General features: G+C 48.5%; 1 protein-coding gene across 1 annotated transcript in view; it reads right to left on the bottom strand.

Annotated features, from left to right (window-relative positions):
• The window catches only part of POU4F3 (POU class 4 homeobox 3), a gene marked incomplete at its 3' end in the record, with an annotated part of 124,923 nt that extends 112,196 nt beyond the window's left edge, over positions 1-12,727 (bottom strand). The window contains exon 1 of the mRNA XM_082252694.1: positions 12,700-12,727. The remainder of the gene's footprint in view (positions 1-12,699) is intronic.
• Between the last annotated feature and the right edge of the window lie 2,873 nt (positions 12,728-15,600).

Below are 15,600 nucleotides of genomic sequence, written 5' to 3' on the forward strand. Positions count from 1 at the left end.
AGGGCACTAAACTATTTTTCAAGTACATATTACCCTAGAAATCCAGGAAATGGTTATGCATATCCTTACTACAGTCTAGAAAAGGTCATACTCTTACTCCATTCCTAGCCCCAGCATCTCCCTATTGCCCCATTAATGTGACAGATGGCCAATTAGGAGGTAGGCCAAAGCACTGAGCACCCTTCCTTTTTTTTTTTTTTTGAAATGTGAGATGCTCTGGAAAAATACTGAAATTCCATCCAGGAGGTGATTGTAATAGTACCTGAGCAGATTACTAAAGTTTCTACAGGTGTACTTACACATTAGAACAAGGACAGAACCAAAGGTTAAAGCAACTATTTCCACACCAGGGTTCCATAGAATGTAAGCTAAAGTATTCACAGCACTTCACTTTTCCCACAGTTTATGTTATAGCCTTATACCAAAATAAAATTATTTTCCTCAAAATTCTTCAACAATACCCCATAATGACATGAAAGAACTTTGTCTGAAATCTTTGCAAATAAGTATTCACAGCCTTTGCTCAATACTTTGTTGAAGCACCTTTGGAACCAATTACAGCCTCAAGTCTGTATGAGTATGATGCTACAAGCTTTGGCACACCTCTTTTAGGCAGTTTCTCCCATTCTTCTGTGCAGGACCTCTCAAGCTCCTTCAGGTTGGATGGGGAGCATTGGTGCACAGCCATTTTCAGATCTCGCCAGAGATGTTCAATCGGGTTCAAGGCTGGGCCACTCAAGGACATACACAGAGTATTCCTGTAGCCACTCCTTTGTTATATTGGCTGTGTGCTTAGGGTCCTTACCTTGTTGGAAGATGAACCTTTGCCCAAGTATGAGGTCCAGAACGCTCTGGAGCAGGTTTTCATCAATGATGTCTCTGTGCATTGCTGCATTCATCTTTCCCTTGATCCTAATTAGTCTTCCAGTTCCTGCCACTAAAAAACATCCCCTCAGCATGATGCTGCCACCACAATGCTTCACTGTAGGGAGCGTATTGGCCAGATGATGAGTGGTGCCTGGTTTTCTCCAGACATGACGCTTGGTATTCAGGCCAAAGAGTACAATCTTAGTTTCATCAGACCAGAGAATTTTGTTTCTCATGGTCTAAGAGTCCTTCAGGTGCCTTTTACTGAGGAATGGCTTCCAAATGGCCACTCTACCATACAGGCCTGATTGGTGGAGTGCTGCAGAGATGGTTGTTCCTCTGGAAGATTCTCCTTTCTCCACAGAGATACAGTGGAGCTCTGTCAGATTGACCATCAGGTTCTTGGTCACTTCCCTAAGGCCCTTCTCCACCGATTGTTCAGGCTGCGAATACTTATGCACGTGATTTTTTTTTTTTTTTAATTTGCAAAGATTTCAAACAAACTTCTTTTACGTTGTCATTATGGGGTATTCTTTGTAGAATTTTGAGGAAAATAATTAATTTAATCTATTATGCAATAAGGTTAACAAAATGTGGAAAAAGTGAAGCACTGCGAATACTTTCCGGATGCACTGAATTTGGTGGAATTGTTTGAAATTTTGAAGACCTGGCTTTTTCTGGCACTTTTTCTTTACAAGTTTAAGTCAGTATTTTTTGCTTGAAAATTACTTATAACCCCCCCAAACATACTTTTTTTTTTTTTCTTTAGCAGAGACCCTAGGGCAATGACAGCAAACCTTGGCACTAAAAAATGGCAACGCTCGCCATTTTATTCCCTAGGGAATAAAATGGCGAGTGTTGCAATTTTTTATGTCACGTGGTATTTGGACAGTGGTTTTGGCATTTTTTTTTTTTTTTTGTAAAATTTGAAAAATGATGTTACGCCGAATGAATAAATACCTAACATGACATGCTTTAACTGCTTTAAGACTGCGGCAGGCAGCCGCTCCCAGGCAAATCACCATACATGTACAGAACTCGCTCTCGGGAGGCTAGTGGGCAAACGTACGCCACCGCCGGCGGCGGGCTCCTGCCCCTGCTCATCAGCGAGGAAGCCGATGCAGCGAGCAGGCGGCTCCGATTGCCGCCTGACACCCACAATCATTCCCCGCTGAGAGAGGACGGTCGGCTGTTGTAAACACAGCTGACCGTTCTTCTCCCTGGAATGATCATAGAGCCCATGTGATCCTTTTATATAGGATCACATTTCTCTATGGTAATTTCAAAAGCCACGCGACGCCCCCCCCCCCCCCCACAGTTAGAATCTCTCCCCCAGGCTCACATTTAACCCCTTGATCACCCATAATGTTAACCCCTTCCCTGCCAGTGTCATTATTACAGTAACAGTGCATATTTTTAGCACTGATTACTGTACAAATGTCACTGGTCCCGCCAAAAGTGTCAAAAATGACAGTCAGGAGTCCGATCTGTCCGCCGCAATCCCGCTTTAAAAAAATAAATAAAATCGCACAGGTGACCAAATACCACCAAAAGAAATCTCTATTTGTGGGAAAAAAGGACGTCAATTTTAAAAGAGGGGGGGGGGGGGTTTCCTTTGAACACATGTACTAAAGTAGGTTCTGCCACCGTCCCTGCATGTATATATTTTGGGGGTTGCTGGTGCCTCAAACCAGATAGAATGGGACTTTGCGGGCAAGTGAATGGTTATACATAGGAATTTAAGATATATATATCAAGGAAAAGACAATATAAAAAGAATAGTATTTAATCCATAAATACCAATAGGATATATACAAAAGGCATTTGGTGAGAATTGTGCTTGGGGCAGAGGCCCAAGTGTGAGGAAGAAAAAGATGATTCGACAGAATCAGTGACAGTGGTGCATCTGGTGACTTTAAACATGGATTTTTTCTGTTTTCCAATGGATGTTGAAAAGGAAGTTAATTCCAGAAAGAATCCTAGATTGCTGACGCGTTTCGGCTCTATCATGGGCCTTTCTCAAAGCGTTCAGTCACACAGTCTGTGGTCTATGAGAGTAACATGGGATATAAGGATTATTGAACAAATCCTCTAGAGTATATCCAATACAATCTTGATATTAATAATGTTTGAAAATTACATACATGGGTGTAGCCATTGTTCCTGCACAGAGGCCCTCTATCCGTTCACAATCACAACGGGAGTCGTGTACTGCAAGGCCTGGGATAATATATAATGTTCCTTTAAAGATTGGGGTTCAGATAGGTCATGTGATTGTTTCAAGAATTATATATATATATATTCCTCCACTTACAGTTAAGTTGACTGATAGGAGGGGCTTGCCACCGGGGTCCTGGGGTATATTCCCCTCTTTGTCCACCGGGCTCTTGATCTGAAGTGTAATAGGAATTGGTTTGTGTGGATAGAGTTTTATATATTGTACACGGTAACTTCAAGGGTGGTATGACTAAGGTGCCTGGTTTATTATAAAAATAAGTGCCGACATCTCATTGACTTTAAAAATGGTGTTTATACATGGGTAAGGTGACTTTTATAACCGTGGCTAGGTGCCAAAATTTTGTTTCCAAAGATAAGGGCTTTGAAGTCCGTAGCACTTACGATTTGCAGGATGAAATGGAAGTATTCCTTCAGACAGCGCAGGTTAGGTCCGTCCTCTCCCCTCTGCTGGAGAGGAGTGAGGATTGCCTGTTCGTTCCCCGGCCTTAAGAAGCCCCTCGCGCATGCGCATTGCGCGCTGCACGTAGGCGGGCTCCATAGCGGCGTGACGTGGCACCGACATCTGCGCCTGTGCCGCACGGATGCGCGCTCCGGTCGCAACCCCGTTGCTGGGGACGCCGCTCTGGCCGCCGACACGGGAGGAGGGGCCATCTTCTCCCCGAGGGGATTGATTGGTCCCAAGAATCCCCTACGAGGTAGGGGTTTTCCATGCCGGGTGTGACTGTGGGATATTGCGGGGCCAATCTGCGGAGGCATGGTGTGTTCCCATGTACTGACAAGAAACAAAAACACAATGTACGAAATCTAAGGCATTTTCATTGATATATGTGTGCTTTCACACAAAGGTGGATTCAGCACTTTTACAGTAATTGTAGTATACTTGTAATATATTCATGAAACAAAAGTAATAATAACACAATATTTTAACAGCAGTTGCATATATCACCACCACAGGTAGCTGTGGGTCAGGGAGGGATATTCCCGATTGCTGGGCAGTGCCATGGATAGCTTCCAGGGCCATGTCCATATGCAATCGGTTTCTTGAGCACTAATATAGAAAAAAGGCAGTGTTTAATATACGGTGGAATAAAGCATATATCTCGTATGCATTTTATTTACATCACTGAAAAGGGGGGAGAGAGGGGGGGGGGGGGGCGGATGTGTATGAGGTCATGGGGGGGGGGGGGGAATTATTTTTTTGTGGATATCACAATGATGCAAGCGTAAGGATGAATGGATGAGTCATTAATCTGTCTTGCCAGAGGCAAAGCCTTCAAGAAATGGGCGAAAGCTCTCGTTTTCATTTAGGCCAGGAGGTTTTGTGGCGTAGAGGCGTCTAATCCACCTCATTTCCATCTGAAGCAGTCTTTTATTCCAGTCCCCCCCCCCCCCGATGCGGTATATGGATCCTCTCAAGTGCTATAAAAGTCACTTTTGGCATTCTGTTTTTGTGATAGTGGGCAACATGCCTCCCAAGGGGTACATAGAAGTTGCACAATTGCATGCTGTTGATGTGTTGATTGACCCGTTTGCCAAACTCTTGTTTGGTCTTTCCTACATAGTAGGACCCGCATTGGCACCGCATGAGGTAGACGACTCCTCTCGTCCTGCAATTTACAAAGTGTCGAGGTCTGAAGGGCTCCCCGTTTGGGAGAGTGGTGTTAACACATTTTTGTATAACGCTGCATTGTCCGCAGTTTCCACATGGAAAAGTGCCCATTTGTTTAAGCTTAAAAGAAACTGCACTAAGGAACAAGATTTCCAGAAAGAGGCAAACATCCTCACCGCAAGGCTACTAAGAAGGGGCTACACAAAGACGACGTTGAGAAAAGCCTTTAATAGAGTTAAGAAGCAAGACAGACATAACATTCTATTTAAAAATAAAAACAGACGGAAACCCATTGAACAGGAAAATATAACCAGGATAATAACGAGGTTTACAAATGACCACCAAAAAATAAGGAAGATCATATCAAAAAACTGGCTGATCCTAAAAGAAGACCCCGTGGTAAAATTGTTTATACCAGAGAATCCACAGATTACATTCCGTAAAGCAGGGTCAATGAAGCAATCACTGACGCACAGTGAATATAAGGAAACCAGAAAGGATCCCTGTGAACAAATGGGCACTTTTCCATGTGGAAACTGCGGACAATGCAGCGTTATACAAAAATGTGTTAACACCACTCTCCCAAACGGGGAGCCCTTCAGACCTCGACACTTTGTAAATTGCAGGACGAGAGGAGTCGTCTACCTCATGCGGTGCCAATGCGGGTCCTACTATGTAGGAAAGACCAAACAAGAGTTTGGCAAACGGGTCAATCAACACATCAACAGCATGCAATTGTGCAACTTCTATGTACCCCTTGGGAGGCATGTTGCCCACTATCACAAAAACAGAATGCCAAAAGTGACTTTTATAGCACTTGAGAGGATCCATATACCGCATCGGGGGGGGGGGGGGACTGGAATAAAAGACTGCTTCAGATGGAAATGAGGTGGATTAGACGCCTCTACGCCACAAAACCTCTTGGCCTAAATGAAAACGAGAGCTTTCGCCCATTTCTTGAAGGCTTTGCCTCTGGCAAGACAGATTAATGACTCATCCATTCATCCTTACGCTTGCATCATTGTGATATCCACAAAAAAATAATTCCCCCCCCCCCCCCATGACCTCATACACATCCGCCCCCCCCCCCTCTCTCCCCCCTTTTCAGTGATGTAAATAAAATGCATACGAGATATATGCTTTATTCCACCGTATATTAAACACTGCCTTTTTTCTATATTAGTGCTCAAGAAACCGATTGCATATGGACATGGCCCTGGAAGCTATCCATGGCACTGCCCAGCAATCGGGAATATCCCTCCCTGACCCACAGCTACCTGTGGTGGTGATATATGCAACTGCTGTTAAAATATTGTGTTATTATTACTTTTGTTTCATGAATATATTACAAGTATACTACAATTACTGTAAAAGTGCTGAATCCACCTTTGTGTGAAAGCACACATATATCAATGAAAATGCCTTAGATTTCGTACATTGTGTTTTTGTTTCTTGTCAGTACATGGGAACACACCATGCCTCCGCAGATTGGCCCCGCAATATCCCACAGTCACACCCGGCATGGAAAACCCCTACCTCGTAGGGGATTCTTGGGACCAATCAATCCCCTCGGGGAGAAGATGGCCCCTCCTCCCGTGTCGGCGGCCAGAGCGGCGTCCCCAGCAACGGGGTTGCGACCGGAGCGCGCATCCGTGCGGCGCAGGCGCAGATGTCGGTGCCACGTCACGCCGCTATGGAGCCCGCCTACGTGCAGCGCGCAATGCGCATGCGCGAGGGGCTTCTTAAGGCCGGGGAACGAACAGGCAATCCTCACTCCTCTCCAGCAGAGGGGAGAGGACGGACCTAACCTGCGCTGTCTGAAGGAATACTTCCATTTCATCCTGCAAATCGTAAGTGCTACGGACTTCAAAGCCCTTATCTTTGGAAACAAAATTTTGGCACCTAGCCACGGTTATAAAAGTCACCTTACCCATGTATAAACACCATTTTTAAAGTCAATGAGATGTCGGCACTTATTTTTATAATAAACCAGGCACCTTAGTCATACCACCCTTGAAGTTACCGTGTACAATATATAAAACTCTATCCACACAAACCAATTCCTATTACACTTCAGATCAAGAGCCCGGTGGACAAAGAGGGGAATATACCCCAGGACCCCGGTGGCAAGCCCCTCCTATCAGTCAACTTAACTGTAAGTGGAGGAATATATATATATATATAATTCTTGAAACAATCACATGACCTATCTGAACCCCAATCTTTAAAGGAACATTATATATTATCCCAGGCCTTGCAGTACACGACTCCCGTTGTGATTGTGAACGGATAGAGGGCCTCTGTGCAGGAACAATGGCTACACCCATGTATGTAATTTTCAAACATTATTAATATCAAGATTGTATTGGATATACTCTAGAGGATTTGTTCAATAATCCTTATATCCCATGTTACTCTCATAGACCACAGACTGTGTGACTGAACGCTTTGAGAAAGGCCCATGATAGAGCCGAAACGCGTCAGCAATCTAGGATTCTTTCTGGAATTAACTTCCTTTTCAACATCCATTGGAAAACAGAAAAAATCCATGTTTAAAGTCACCAGATGCACCACTGTCACTGATTCTGTCGAATCATCTTTTTCTTCCTCACACTTGGGCCTCTGCCCCAAGCACAATTCTCACCAAATGCCTTTTGTATATATCCTATTGGTATTTATGGATTAAATACTATTCTTTTTATATTGTCTTTTCCTTGATATATATATCTTAAATTCCTATGTATAACCATTCACTTGCCCGCAAAGTCCCATTCTATCTGGTTTGAGGCACCAGCAACCCCCAAAAAAAAAAAAAATAAGGACGTCAATTTTATTTGTGTCTAGTGACGCACGACCGTGTAATTGTGCCGAACCGCAAAATAGGGCCTGGTCAGGAAGGGGCAAATCCTTCCGGTCTTAAAGTGGTAAAAATTGCGCACAATTGTGGAATGGCCACAAACTATGGTACTTAAAAAAATCTCCATAGGCAACACTTTTAACACCTTTACTGGTTAACTGTTACAGGAGGTCTAGCACTACTTATTGCTCTCACCCTATCGTTCACGGTGATACCTCACATGTGTGGTGCAAATACTGTTTACATATGGGTGCATAACTTACGTATGCGTTTGCTTCTGTGTGTAAGCACGGAGGGATAGGGGCACTTTCAATTTTTTTTTTAACTGATTATTTTACACTGTCCTTTTAATTTTTTTTTTTTGGATCACTTTTATTCTTAATAAAAGGAATGTAAACATCCCTTAAACAGAAATAAGGATGAGAGGTCCTTTTTATGGAGTGAGCTGGGGTCAAAAAGACCCCAAATGTCTCCTTTACCTTTAAAAGCAAAGGATATTAAAAATAATAATAATAGTAATAAATTTATCGTTTACTTAAAAAGAAAAAAAAAATTGTTTACTTCCAGCCTGGACCAGAAGTGACGTCATGACATCGCTCTGGTCCTCCGAGGCCGCAGAGTTGATCAAAGAGAATACTATTTGACTAGCCAGCTGCACCATCTTTTCTCCGGCGAACCGGCAGAAACGGTAAGCCTGAGAAAAACCGGCATGCAGCGGGAGGTGTCCCTTCCCTCACACTTTGGAAAGCGTTCCAGCGGCTCATGAGCCGCTCAGAATGCTTTCATTAGAAAGCCAGCCACCGGCTGAAAAAAAAACAATAACGAAATTATGGCTGATGTCTTTATCCCGGTAAACCACTGCAAAGCTGCAGCGTATACCTTTTGCGGACTTGAAGTGGTTAAAGTGTAAGTTCATCTTTTCAGAGAAAAAAAACAAAAAAGCGAACCAACACCCTACACCCTTTCCACTGTACTGAGGCCTGTAGGTGAACAGCTGTAGTGTCAACATAGGGATTTACAATCCCCATTCTTCTCCCACTTTTTCCTACAAGGCTTCTGGGACAGATCAGAGTCTGAGCCTGTATGCGGTTTCACAAAGTGTAGTCATACACAACTCAAGTTTCTGCATGCAAGGGTGTCTCCACAAGAGGCCAGAGAAAGGAGGCACCCTGAAACAGGAAACCTGAGGCAGCAGTTTAAAGTGATTGTATACTCAATTTAAAAAAAATAAAGCAACATTTTACATGCTCTGTGCAATGGAATTGTGCAGAGTGGCCCCAAACCTCCTCTTCTCGGGTCTCCTGTCTGTGCTCCTACTTTTCTTGGTGTGCCGCCATAGGAAGCCACTTCCTATTGTGGCACAACTACATGCCTGATCCTGAGCTTTATTGCCTGTGTCCATAGACTCAGACCTGCTCCCTCATCCCAGGACTTTACAGCAGCAGGAGCCACTTTAGTACTTTTTTTTTTTAAATAAACCCACTCCTTTTTTTTCAAAACCAAGATAGTTTTATCTATATTAATAAACCCCATGTGTCTCTGCGTCCGTCCCTGTGTCCGTGGGATTGCGCTACTGCGCATGTGCCCCACGGAGCACAGAGACTTCGGGCGGTCGGTGGCAAAGCATGATGGGAAGTGTAGTTTAGGGACTGTCGCCGAGAACTCTTACTCCTAAACTTTGTGTTGGTGTATGTGTAGTAGGGAGTAGAACTGTGTGGTGAGCCTGGAGCTGTGCAGGCCGGGAATGTGGCCCCAGTGTTTACACACCATGAGGACAGTCAGGGGCTCAGAAGTGCGGGGCATGCCGGGAGTTGTAGTAGTGAGGAAGAGGAGGTGATGGTGTGAGCACGTCTTTCTAATGGAGTCCTGACTGAGGAGAGGACCCCCAGGCAGTGTTGTATGGAGGTCACACAATTCATGAGGAGAGGAGGATATGTTTTATATATCTTCTCAACGTGCATGGAACAAAAGGGGGAGCTGAATGCACACAGGAAGGCAGGACCTGTATGCAGTCATGTGACCCCCCAGGAAGGGAGAAGAGTGCATGCCGGGGAATGTAGTTCTCTTCTGTAGAGCTCCGGGGGATTTGGCTGTGACAAGCTCGGACTGTGGCATTGGTGTGGAGAGGTGAGGTGACAGTACTTAGTATTGACAATGAAGCCATATTATTCCCTTCCTGACCTGAGCCTTTCTTTCCAGGTACTGGATGCCCCATCTTCACCTCCACAGTGTGTCAGGTACTGCTGTGATGAGCCCTTAGTAATGGAGAGTGTGTGATGAGGTGTATGAGGCTCACCCAGCACATCTACAGGTATAATACGCTGTGCTGTGAGAGGAGCCCCCGGGCAGTGTTGTATGGAGGTGAGGGGGACCTCCAGGTGGTTCAGTGCTGGCTTCACGTGTCAGAGTGGGGCACTGTGTGGGCTCAGCCTCATAGTCCCAGCCCAGGACATGGGAGGGAAAGGGACGTACACTCTACAAGGGTGCAGTTCTCGACAATACAGACACCTACCTGTGAGCCTCATAGTCGCAGCATAGGACATGAGAGGGACTTACACCCTTTAAGGATGCATTTCTCTATAATACAGACATCTACCTGTGAGCCTAAGGGAGAGGGACTTACACTCTATAAAGGGTACTGACATGCGCAGTATGACGGATGCACTATCCGACGGTAGATAGAGAGCGGAGGGGAGAGAATCTATTGTCAGATTCTGCCTCGCTCTCTGTTCTATCTATGGGGATGGATTGGATTACAGAGTATTCAATCTTATATGAGAAATGGTGGGAAAGCACTGTAAAAAAAAAAAAAAATCGCAGAACATAGACACGCTATTAAAGGGACATTTATAAGCAAACTGACTTTAGTAGCAAAGTACGCCTTACTGGAACAAGTCTGTTTTTACAAATGTTTGACCACATATGTTCTAGCGCCCGTTAATTTAATGGGCTTAATGTCTAGTTGTAATATAAATTCCTAGAAGTTTAACCACTTTAAGACCGCTCGCTGTGCTGCTACTGCGGCTCCCCTGGGTCCACAGCGGGAGTCGGGCCGGAGGAGGAGAGGCGGCGATCGCCGCCTCTCTTCCCTGATTGTTGGGGAAAGTGTGAGATGATCCGCCCGCTTGTGTAAAGAAAGCAGGCGGATCTTCTCTGTGACAGACAGGGAGAGATCACAGGATTCAACATAGCTGAACCTGCGATCTCTGTCTGTGTCACAGAACCCCCTCCCCCCACACACGTCAGAAAGCATGAGGCATACATTTAACCCCTTGATCACCAGCAGTGTTAACCCCTTCCCTGCCAGTGTCATTATTACAGTAACAGTGCATATTTATAGCACCGATTACTGTAGCAATGTCACTGACCCCCCCCCCAAAAGTGTCAAAAATGTCAGTTAGGGGTCCGATCTGTCCGCCGCAATGTCACAGTTTCGCTAAAAATTGCAGATCGCCGCCATTACTAGTGAAAAAAAAAGAAATAAAAATGACAAATCTTTCCCCTTGTTTGTAGATGCGATACCTTTTGCGCAAACCAATCAAAATACGCTTATTGCGCTTATTGTTTTCAGAATGTGAAAAATATTGTTTTTTTTTTTTAAATTGTCGCTCTTTTTTTCAAAAATTAAAAAAATCGCACAGATAATCAAATACCACCAAAAGAAAGCTCTATTTGTGGGGGAAAAAAGGACATAAATTTAATTTGGGTACAGCAGCACACGACCGTACAATTGTCCGTTAAAGTAGCACAGTGCCGAATAGTAAAATATGGCCTGGTCAGGAAGGGGGTAAAATCTTCCAGTCTGAAAGTGGATAAAATTAAAGTAGCCTTGTTCCTTCCTAAAGAGTATGTAACCCAGGGGCGTACCGTGGGGTTGGCCAGAACGGCGTCCGCCAGGGGCGCAGGCCGAGGGGGGGCGCAAAAACATTGCCACTGTAGCAGTGAATTACCACTGCTCCGTCCAGCCTGCGCCCCCGGCAGCCGGCGCCCTCCCCTCCCCTCCCCCCTTTTTCTTCACCTCGCCTTCCGCGCTTTAGATCTGATTCGGCCCCGCCCTGCCCCCTGCTCTGTGTTCTCGCTCGAAGGTGACTGTCCCCACCCACCTGGCTGCACGCGTGACGCGGCTGCTGAGAATGAGGAGCGCGAGATGCTGCAGCTGTGCTGATTGGAGCGCGCCCAGTGACAGCTTCACGGGGGGGAGAGAGTGTGTCTGCGGGACCCGGGCCGGGATGCGGTGAAGTAGGATGGAGACATCAAGAAGTACTGACAGCCATCGCAGCAGACAGTTTGCAGTTCTCCGTGATGTGACTGCCGCTGCCTGACACGTGGAGGGAGCCGGGAAAAACAGTGATAACATCTTCTAAGGTAAGAACCCCCCCCTCTTCTGTCAACCTGACTGCTCCCCCCTCCCTCCACCTGGCTGCACCCCCCCTCCACTACCCACCTGGCTCTGTTCTCCCCCCAGCCCCCACCTGGCTGCACTCCCCCTCTCCTCTCCACCTGGCTGCACCCCCCCTCCACTACCCACCTGGCTCTGTTCTCCCCCCAGCCCCCACCTGGCTGCACTCCCCCCTCCCTCCACCTGGCTGCACCCCCCCTCCACTACCCACCTGGCTCTGTTCTCCCCCCAGCCCCCACCTGGCTGCACTCCCCCTCTCCTGTCCACCTGGCTGTACCCCCCCTCCTACCCACCTGGCTCTGTTCTCCCCCCAGCCCCCACCTGGCTGCACTCCCCCTCTCCTGTCCACCTGGCTGCACTCCCCCTCTCCTGTCCACCTGGCTCTGTCCTCCCCTTCTCTCTCTCTCTCTCCCTGTCACCTGCCCTCTCTCTCTCTCTCTCTCTCTCTCTCCCTGTCACCCGCCCTCTCTCTCTCTCTCTCTCCCTGTCACCCGCCCTCTCTCTCTCTCTCTCTCTCTCTCTCCCTGTCACCCGCCCTCTCTCTCTCTCTCTCTCCCTGTCACCTGCCCTCTCTCTCTCTCTCTCCCTGTCACCTGCCCCCTCTCTCCCTGTCACCTGCCCTCTCTCTCTCTCTCCCTGTAACCTGCCCTCTCTCTCTCTCTCCCTGTCACCTGCCCTCTCTCTCTCTCTCTCTCCCTGTCACCTGCCCTCTCTCTCTCTCCCTGTCACCTGCCCTCTCTCTCTCTCTCTCTCTCCCTGTCACCTGCCCCCTCTCTCTCTCTCTCTCCCTGTCACCCGCCCTCTCTCTCTCTCTCTCCCTGTCACCTGCCCTCTCTCTCTCTCTCCCTGTCACCTGCCCCCTCTCTCTCTCCCCTGCCCTCTCTCTCTCCCTGTCACCTGCCCTCTCTCTCTCTCTCTCTCTCTCTCACACACCTGCCCTCTCTCCCTCTCTCCCCGTCACCTGCCCCCTCTCTCTCTCCCTGTCACCTGCCCCTCTCTCTCTCTCTCCCTGTCACCTGCCCCCCCCTCTCTCTCTCTCCCTGTCACCTGCCCCTCTCTCTCTCTCTCCCTGTCACCTGCCCCTCTCTCTCTCTCTCCCTGTCACCTGCCCCTCTCTCTCTCTCCCTGTCACCTGCCCCTCTCTCTCTCTCCCTGTCACCTGCCCCCCTCTCTCTCTCCCTGTCACCTGCCCCTCTCTCTCTCTCTCTCTCCCTGTCACCTGCCCTCTCTCTCTCCCTGTCACCTGCCCTTTCTCTCTCTCTCACCTGCCCTCTCTTTCTCTCTCTCTCTCTCTCTCTCTCTCTCTCACCTGCCCTCTCTCTCCCTGTCACCTGCCCTCTCTCTCCCTGTCACCTGCCCTGTCTCTCTCTCTCTGTCATCTGCCCTGTCTCTCTCTCTCTCTGTCACCTCCCCTTCTCTCTCTCTCTCTCTCCCTGTCACCTGCCCTCTCTCTCTCTCTCTCTCTCTCTCTCCCTGTCACCCGCCCTCTCTCTCTCCCTGTCACCCGCCCTCTCTCTCTCTCTCTCCCTGTCACCCGCCCTCTCTCTCTCTCTCTCCCTGTCACCTGCCCTCTCTCTCTCTCTCTCTCCCTGTCACCTGCCCCCTCTCTCCCTGTCACCTGCCCTCTCTCTCTCTCTCCCTGTAACCTGCCCTCTCTCTCTCTCTCTCTCCCTGTCACCTGCCCCCTCTCTCTCTCTCTCTCCCTGTCACCTGCCCTCTCTCTCTCTCCCTGTCACCTGCCCCCTCTCTCTCTCTCTCTCTCCCTGTCACCTGCCCCCTCTCTCTCTCTCTCTCCCTGTCACCCGCCCTCTCTCTCTCTCTCTCCCTGTCACCTGCCCTCTCTCTCTCTCTCCCTGTCACCTGCCCCCTCTCTCTCTCCCCTGCCCTCTCTCTCTCCCTGTCACCTGCCCTCTCTCTCTCTCTCTCTCACACACACCTGCCCTCTCTCCCTCTCTCCCCGTCACCTGCCCCCTCTCTCTCTCCCTGTCACCTGCCCCTCTCTCTCTCTCTCCCTGTCACCTGCCCCCCCTCTCTCTGTCCCTGTCACCTGCCCCTCTCTCTCTCTCTCCCTGTCACCTGCCCCTCTCTCTCTCTCTCCCTGTCACCTGCCCCTCTCTCTCTCTCTCCCTGTCACCTGCCCCTCTCTCTCTCTCCCTGTCACCTGCCCCCCTCTCTCTCTCCCTGTCACCTGCCCCTCTCTCTCTCTCTCCCTGTCACCTGCCCTCTCTCTCTCCCTGTCACCTGCCCTTTCTCTCTCTCTCACCTGCCCTCTCTTTCTCTCTCTCTCTCTCTCTCTCACCTGCCCTCTCTCTCCCTGTCACCTGCCCTGTCTCTCTCTCTCTGTCATCTGCCCTGTCTCTCTCTCTCTCTGTCACCTGCCCTCTCTCTCTCTCTCTCTGTCACCTGCCCTCTCTCTCGGTCACCTGCCCCCCTCTCTCTCTCTGTCACCTGCCCCCCCTCTCTCTCTCTCTGTCACCTGCCCCCTCTCTCTGTCACCTGCCCTCTCTCTCTGTGTCACCTGCCCTCTCTCTCTCTCTGTGTCACCTGCCCTCTCTCTCTGTCACCTGCCCTCTCTCTCTCTCTGTCACCTGCCCCCTCTCTCTCTCTCCATGTCACCTGCCCTCTCTCTCTCTCCCTGTCACCTGCCCCCTCTCTCTCTCTCTCTCTCTCTCTGTCACCTGCTCTCTCTCTCTCTGTCACCTGCCCTCTCTCTCTCTCTCTCTCTGTCACCTGCCCTCTCTCTCTCTCTCTCTCTCTCTGTCACCTGCCCTCTCTCTCTCTGTCACCTGCCCTCTCTCTCTCTCTCTCTCTGTCACCTGCCCTCTCTCTCTCTCTGTCACCTGCCCTCTCTCTCTCTCTGTCACCTGCCCTCTCTCTCTCTGTCACCTGCCCCCTCTCTCTCTCTCTCTGTCACCTGCCCTCTCTCTCTCTCTCTCTGTCACCTGCCCTCTCTCTCTGTCACCTGCCCTCTCTCTCTCTCTCTGTCACCTGCCCTCTCCCTCTCTCTCTCTCTCTCTCTGTTACCTGCCCTCTCTCTCTGTCACCTGCCCTCTCTCTCTCTCTGTCACCTGCCCTCTCTCTCACTGTCACCTCCTCTCTCTGTAACCCCAACCCCCGTCTCTCTCGTGGGGGGGCGCCGATACAGTTCCTCGCCAAGGGCGCTGGAGACCCTAGGTACGCCTCTGATGTAACCTCACAATTTTTATATTCCTGATATGTGCCTACTGTACCATGTACTTGTATAAAAACAGTATCCAGTTCTCTTTGTATTGCTTCCTGTGTGTGAAATCCCTAGTGTCCCTGCCGGTCCCTCTGTTTTCCTAATAACCACTTGCAGACCAGGCTTTTTTTGTCACTTTGTTTACAAGTTTAAATCAGTATTTTTTGCTAGAAAATTACCTTTAACCCCCAAAGATTATATGGAGACCCTAGGAAATAAAATGGCAATCGTTGCAATTTTTTTATGTCACGTAGCATTTGCACAGCGGATTTGCAAACAATTTTTTGGAAAAGAATACAATGTTTGGGATGCTCTGGGTCGGCCTATACGACAGCGTGTTCCAGGTCCTGCCAATATCCAGCAACTTCGCACAGCCATTGAAGAGGAGTGGACCAACATTCCACAGGCCA

The sequence above is a fragment of the Pelophylax lessonae genome, assembly GCF_965119305.1.
Source record: "Pelophylax lessonae genome assembly, chromosome: 4".
NCBI lineage: Eukaryota > Metazoa > Chordata > Amphibia > Anura > Ranidae > Pelophylax > Pelophylax lessonae.